Source organism: Vigna umbellata, chromosome 5, assembly GCF_029865625.1.
Source record: "Vigna umbellata cultivar VRB3 chromosome 5, Vumbellata_1.0, whole genome shotgun sequence".
In the NCBI taxonomy this organism is placed as follows: Eukaryota; Viridiplantae; Streptophyta; class Magnoliopsida; order Fabales; family Fabaceae; genus Vigna; species Vigna umbellata.
Genome location: NC_142169.1, coordinates 49,410,057 through 49,417,573, shown reverse-complemented (window position 1 = coordinate 49,417,573; position 7,517 = coordinate 49,410,057).

Sequence of the window (7,517 nt, the reverse complement as noted above, 5' to 3'; positions counted from 1 at the left end):
GGGGAACTTAAGCCCATCTGCGATAGTACCGCTCAGCGGTAATTGCCGCTCAGCGGCACTTTCGTGATGTGCCCTTCTCCTTCTTTTCTTGACCTACGTGCCTTCCTAGCATACCCCTCATAGGTTCCCTGCAATTCAATGTTAAAAATGCTTATGCAAATCCTAAAAATAAACAAACAGAAAACAATCAATCAACTGGGTTGCCTCCCAGGTAGCGCTTGTTTAACGTCACGAGCCTGACCCAAAATCCACCAACACCCATCAGTAGGTGTTTCAAACTTACCAGCACCCATCAGTAGGTGCAAAATCTTCTCACCAACACCCATCAGTAGGTGTTACAAACTTAGTATCCTTCAGTAGATACTTAACCACCTAGCATCCTTCAGTAGATGCTAAATCCAACAAAATAATGTCCAGAATAATGTTCACAAATTACAAATTATAAAACCAAATCAAAAGTTTGTAAATCTACTGGGTTGCCTCCCAGCAAGCGCTTCTTTAACGTCACTAGCTTGACCCTGTTAAAGCTCACGTTCCATCTTCTTTATAATTGATGTAGTCCTTCCACCAACCTTTCAACTGCTTCCTTTGGACTGTTTTGGACTCTCTAGAATATGGAGACTCTATCTCTATCATCTCCTTCTCTTTAAAGCCTTTTATAACCCACAACTTGTTCTTGAGTCTTACAGGTATGCCAAGTTGGAGTTTTAATTTTTTCCAGTCTCTAGGAACTTCTTCTCCTTTTCCAATCTCTTCTACCTTGGGTGCCTGAAAATACAAACAATGGTTATCAGAAACCTCAAGATTTTTATTTTTACCTCTAGTTATGGGTGCATCTCGAAATGCAGCTTTATAACTGGCTTCTTCCTCCTTTGCTTGTGTTTCATCTTTGAAGACATCCACCACCACTCTCTCCTCTCCGTCTTGGAGAACCACTATACCTTCATTCACATCTATGATAGCCCTGGCCGTTTTCATAAACGGTCTTCCAAGTATAAAAGGTATCTTCTCGGTTTCCATCTTCATCACCACAAAGTCTGCCAAGAACTGAAGTTTGCCAACACAAACTACAATGTCTTCTGCAATCCCACATGGCTCCTTTGAAGATCCATCAGCCATTACAAGATTAACCTTTACAGGTTTTATTTCAACATGGCCAATTTGCTCCAATAGAGAATAAGGCATCAAGTTAACACTTGAGCCTAAATCAAGGAGAGCTTTCTTTACCTTTTTCTTCCCTATAATGCAAGGGATAGAAAAACTGCCTGGATCTGCTGCTTTTGGTGGGAATGATTCTTTCTTAACAGTTATACACTTTTCTTCCTCATCCTCTCTACGTCTTCTTTTTGTAGAGGTTCCTTCATCTGATTTGGTGTAAACTGCTATTTTCTGTAGAATTTGTTCCCAAGGAGCTTCATTATCAACCATTTTGAATAAATCTGTGAAATCCATTGGTATCTCCTGATTTGTTAGAAAAGGAAAAGTGTCCTTTCTTTCTTCTTCTCTTCTCTCTTTTGTTTCATCTTCTTCCAACTCAATGATCTCTTCATTTACACTCTTGACCACTTTGCACTCTTCTCTGGGGTTAACCTTAGTATTAGCCCCAAAGTTTCTGTTGGGTCTTTCTTCCAATTGCTTGGTGATCTGACCCATCTGAATCTCCAAATTCTTTATAGCAGCTTCAGTGCTCTTTTGAGAAGATTCAGTTTTCTGGATGAATTGCTGAAGAGTTTCTTCCAACCTTGTTGATCTGTCATTAAGCATAGATAATTGTTGCCACAAGGTTGGTTGCTGCTGCTGCTTATTATACTGATTAGCCTGCCCAGTTTGTCCTTGGCCAATGCTTGGATGTGGTTTCCAACCCTGATTATAATTCCCTTGACGGTATGGAAACTGATTAGCTATGAAGTTAACATCCTCCACGGCCTCCACTGGAAAAGCACACTGGCCATTTATGTGATCACCTCCACATAGTTCGCACAACTGGGTTTGTTCTGGGCAGCAGACTTCAACTCTTTAGGTAATTGAGCCAAAGTTTTTGTCAGAGTCTCTAGCTGTTGAGTTAGAATTTTATTCTGTGCTAGCAGAGCATCATGCGTTTGTAATTGTAGAACCCCTTTCTGTGGCATAGGAGCTCCTCTTTCATTGTGCAGCTCATTATCACTTGTAGCCATATTTTCAATGATTTCAGTTGCTTCCTCTGGAGTCTTCCATTTGATATTGCCTCCAGCTGAGGCATCTAGCATCATCTTGGTTTGTGAACCAAGCCCTCCAAGGAAAGTTAGGACTACTTCTTGATCTTCAAAGCCATGCGTGGGAGTTTTACGTAACAAGCTTTTATACCTATCCCATGCATGTCCAAGTGATTCTTCCATGCCCTGCTTGAATGAAGATATCTCTTGCTTTCCCTTAGTCACTTTAGATTGTGGGAAGTATTTATTCAAAAACTTTGCAACCACTGCTTCCCACTCCGTGAAACTTTCTTCTGGAAAAGAGTTCAACCAAAGCTTAGCATTGCCTCCCAATGAGAAAGGAAACAAGCTAAGTTTGATAGCTTCGTCTGGCACCCCATTAATCTTGACCGTGTTACAGATCTCATTAAATGTTGTAAGGTGCTCATATGGGCTTTCATGTGATAACCCATTAAATTGATTACTCTTTACCAGTTGAATTAATGCTGGTTTGACCTCCATGTTGGCTGCATTGACTCTAGGTCGAGCTATGCTATTGAAGTGCTGAGGTCCAGCAAGATTAGTGTAATCTGCAAGAGTTCTTCTAGCATTATTATTGTTCTCCATACTCCCTGTGCTATGAACAGAACCTTGTGGTGATGATTGTAGGAGAGTTTCAGGAGAAGGGAAAAGTTCTCTGGACGTTCTGATTCTTCTCCTCCTTCTACTCTCGTCTAGCCCTTCAAGTAGTGGTTCTGTTGTTTTCTTACTTCTAGTTCGAATTGCCTCCTGCATGCACAAGAAAACAAAACCCTAGAAAAGATTTGTTAGCACAAAAAGATATAGAAGAAAATAAAGATTGAAAAGATATAAGAAGATAAAAGATTTAGAAGATAGAATCAAATAAAATAGAATAAAACCTAATCTAAAAAATAAAATCTAATCTAAAAGATAAAATAAAATAAAATCTAACCTAACCTAAAAGATAGAATAAGAATAAAATAAAATCTAACCTAAAAAGATAAAAAGATAAAATCTAATAAAATAAAATAAAATCTAATCTAAAAAGATAAAAAGATAAAATACAATAAAAACAGAAAAATAAAAACAAAAATTCAAATTAAAGTCAAAGATAATCAATAATCACACAAATTAACCAGTTAAACCATGAATCCCCGGCAACGGCGCCAAAAACTTGATGGACAAATTTGTAAGCACCAAAATATGATGTCACAAACTTGTTTCACAATCGGCAAGTATGACCGAATCGTTTCAAGTAATAAACTTGGTAAGACCAAGTATCGTTCTCCCAAAGGACTCACGGCCTAGTTTAGTTATGTGATTTGTTGATTAGCTAAGACTTAAGAACACAATAATTGAAGTTTAATATGCAAAGACGAAAATTAAATATGTATGCATGAATTGATCAATGACAAAGACAAAAGATAAACACTTTCAAGGAAATATATGAATGAATATGTTGTTGGGGGTCAATTTCATCTCATCCACTCTCATATATTTTAGGAATTCAACATTCAAATCATCATTGTTAATGCCACTCTCTAATGTACCATTCTAGATGGCTTCTCCCTAATCAAATAGTTCATACAATTCCTAGCATTCCTAATGATTAGTTCATGAGTGCAGGAGCTTAAAGGCAACCAATATAATATTGTCAGTATAATATTGGGAGAAATTCCCCGGATCTAGATTTCCCCGTACGTGTCCGTATCAACAAAACCAATAATCATGCATTAGAATGAGTTAAACAATGCAAGCATTGAGCAAAGAGGAAAAACCCTAACTAATGATGAAAGAAAGCATATGTCTTAATTCAAAGATGTACTCAACAAATCCATATAGGAGAGCTTCAAGAGATTACTTTGACTCCCCAACAAACATACAAGGTTTAGTTCACCATATTCATGGTGAACCTAGATGAATTACAATGAAAGTATGAAAGAATAAACCCAATAAAGGTGAAGAGGTAGCCTGAGCATCCAAGATCCTCCTTCAAAGGGGTGAAAGAGAGAGTGTTTGCCTCGTTTCTGCCAAAGATGCCTAACTATAGGACGTGCAAGCCCTTATATACTAATCTAGAGTTACAAAAGATTACAAAAGTCCAAGCCCAAAAAGTGCCGCTCAGCGGTATTTACCGCTCAGCGGTGATTGCGCGTCTTCTTTCTTCCCCTCAGCGGCCATTTTGCCCCTCAGCGGTTCCAACGTCACCTCTTGAGTGCCGCTCAGCGGTAGTTTGTCGCTGAGCGGTGCCTTCGACTTCTCCTTTTTGCACTCTTTCTTGTCTTTTCTAATGTCCTCTCTCTTATTCTTCACTTCTTTCACCAAATTCACCTCAAAACCTGCACAAGAACACTTAAATCAAGCATAAACCTGTCCAGCTCTCTTATTTCTGAAAATATAAACAAAAGGCATGATTTCAAGCTAGTTTCTAAGTCTAAAGGTTGCTTTTAGTATCAACTTTAAGCATGAAAATAACAGTTTTTAAACTGTTATCAGTTGCAAATCTCATTGAAGGTAGTGAGGTGCTCATATGGGCTTTCATGAGATAACCCATTAAATTGGTTGCTTTTCACCAGTTGGATCAGTGCTGGTTTGACCTCCATATTAGCTGCATTGACTCAAGGTCTAGCTATACTGTTAAAGTGCTGAGGTCCAACTGTATTGGTGTAATCAGCAAGAGTTCTTCTGATATTATTGTTCTCCATATTTTCTGTGCTATGAACAGAACCTTGTGGTGATGGTTGTAACAGAGTTTCCGGAGGAGGGAAAAGTTCTCTAGATGTTCGGATTCTTCTCCTCCATCTACTCTCGTCTAGACCTTCAAGAAGAGGTTCTGTTGTTTTCTTGCTCCTAGTTCGAATTGCCTCCTGCATACACAAGAACACAAAACCCTAGAATATTTGGTTAGCACAAAAAGATATAGGAGAAGATATAAGATTTGAGATGAGAAGATAAAAACAGAAAACAGAAAAATAAAAATAAAAACAGAAAATAAAATAAAATAAAATATAAACAGAAAAAATAAAAACAGAAAAATAAAAACAGAAATTCAAAATTAAAGTCAAAGATAATCAATAATCACACAAATTAACCAGTTAAACCACGAGTCCCCGGCAACGGCGCCAAAAACTTGATGGACAAATTTATGAACACCAAAATATGATGTCACAAACTTGTTTTTCAATCGGCAAGTATGACCGAATCGTTCAAGTAATAAACTTGGTAAGACCAAGTATCGTTCTTCCCTAAGGACTCACGGCCTAGTTTAGTTGTGTGGGTTATTGATTAGCTAAGACTTAAAGACGAAATATTTAGATTTTTATATGCAAAAGACGAAAATTAAATATGTATGCATGAAGTTTTGATCAATGGCAAAAAGCAAAAGATAAACACTTTCAATGAAATATATGTATGAATATGTTGTTGGGGGTCAATTTCATCTTATCCACTCTCATATATTTTAGGAATTCAACATTCAAATCATCATTGTTAATGCCACTCTCTAAAGTACCTTTCAAGAAGGCTTCTCCCTAATCACGAGTTCATACAATTCCTAGCATTCCTAATGATCAGTTCATAAGTGCAGGAGCTTAACGACAACCAATATCATATTGGGAGAAATTCCCCGGATCTAGACTTCCCCGTACGCGCCCGTATCGACAAAACCAATAATCATGCATCGAATGAGTTAAACAATGCAAGCATTAAACAAAGAGGAAAAACCCTAACTAATGATGAAAGAAAGCATAGATCTTAAATAAAAGATGTAAAAACAAATTCCATATATGAGAGCTTCAAAAGATTACATTGATTCCCCAACAAACATACAGAGTTTAGTTCACCATATTCATGGTGAACCTAGATGAATAACAATGAAAGAATTAAAGATAAAACCCTAAAAAGGTGAAGAGGAAGCCTCAGCATCCAAGATCCTCCTTCAAAAGGGTGGAAGAGAGAGTGTTTGCTTCGTTCCAGCCAAAGATACCTAACCCTAGGAAACCCTAAAGCTTATATATTATTCGTAAATTACAGAAAATTAGGTCCAAGCCCATAAAAGTGCCACAAATTTATGAACACCGAAAAACGGCGCCACAAACTTGTTTAACAATCGGCAAGTGTGACCGAATCGTATCAAGTAATAAACTCAGTAAGACCAAGTATCGTTCTCCCAAAGGACTCACGGCCTAGTTTAGCTATATGATTTGTTGATTATTTAAGAGAACAAATTGATTGTAGGTTTTAATGAAAGAGACAATAATTAAATATGTATGCATGAATTTAATCAATGGAGAAAAACAGAAGACAAACACTTCAATGAATTAGATGGATGAGTATGTTGTTGGGGTTATCAATTTCATCTTATCCACTCTCATATACTTTTAGGAATTCATCATTCTTTTCATCAATTGCTAATGCCACTCTCGAAATCACCTTGCAAGAAGGCCTATCCTTAATTACGAGTTCATACAATTCCTAGCATTCCTAGTAATTAGTTCTGAAGTGCAGGACCTTAAAGGCAACCAATATGCTATTGGGAGAAATTCCCCAGATCTAGACTTCCTCGTACGTTCCCGTATTGACAAAATCAATAATCATGGCAATGAATGAGTTAAACAAAGCAAGCAATAAGCAAAGAGGACAAACCCTAGCTAAAGATGAAAGAAAGCATATATCTTAATATAAGACGTTAAAATAAATTCCATATATGAGAGTTTCACAAGACTACATTGATTCCCCAACAACAATACAAAGTTTAGTTCACCATATTCATGGTGAACCTAGATGAACAATAATGAAAGAATGAAAGATAGGACCCTAGAAAGACGAGGAGGTAGCCTGAGCATCCAAGATCTTTCTTCAAGGGGTGGAAAAGAGAGTGTTTGCTTCATCTCTGCCAAAGATACAAACCCTAGGACGTCCTAAAGCTTATATACTATTCTAAAATTACAGAAAATTAGGCCCAAGCCCAAAATAGTGCCGCTCAGCGGTAAGTGCGTGAGTTGTTTTTCTCCCCTCAGCGGCCTTTTCACCCCTCAACGGAGCCAACGTGACTGCCTGAGTTCCGCTCAGTGGTAAACTGCCACTGTGCGGCAGTTGCGGCTTCTCCTTTTGCACTTTTTGATGTCTTTTCTGATTCCATCTCTATCCTTCTTCACTTCTTTCACCAAATTCACCTTAAAACATGCATAAAAACACTGAAATCAAGCATAAACCTGTCCAGCTCTCTTATTTCTAAAAATATAACCAAAAGCATGATTTCAAGCTAGTTTCTAAGTGTTAAAGGTTGCTTTTAGTATCAATTTTAAGCATGAAAATAACAGTTTT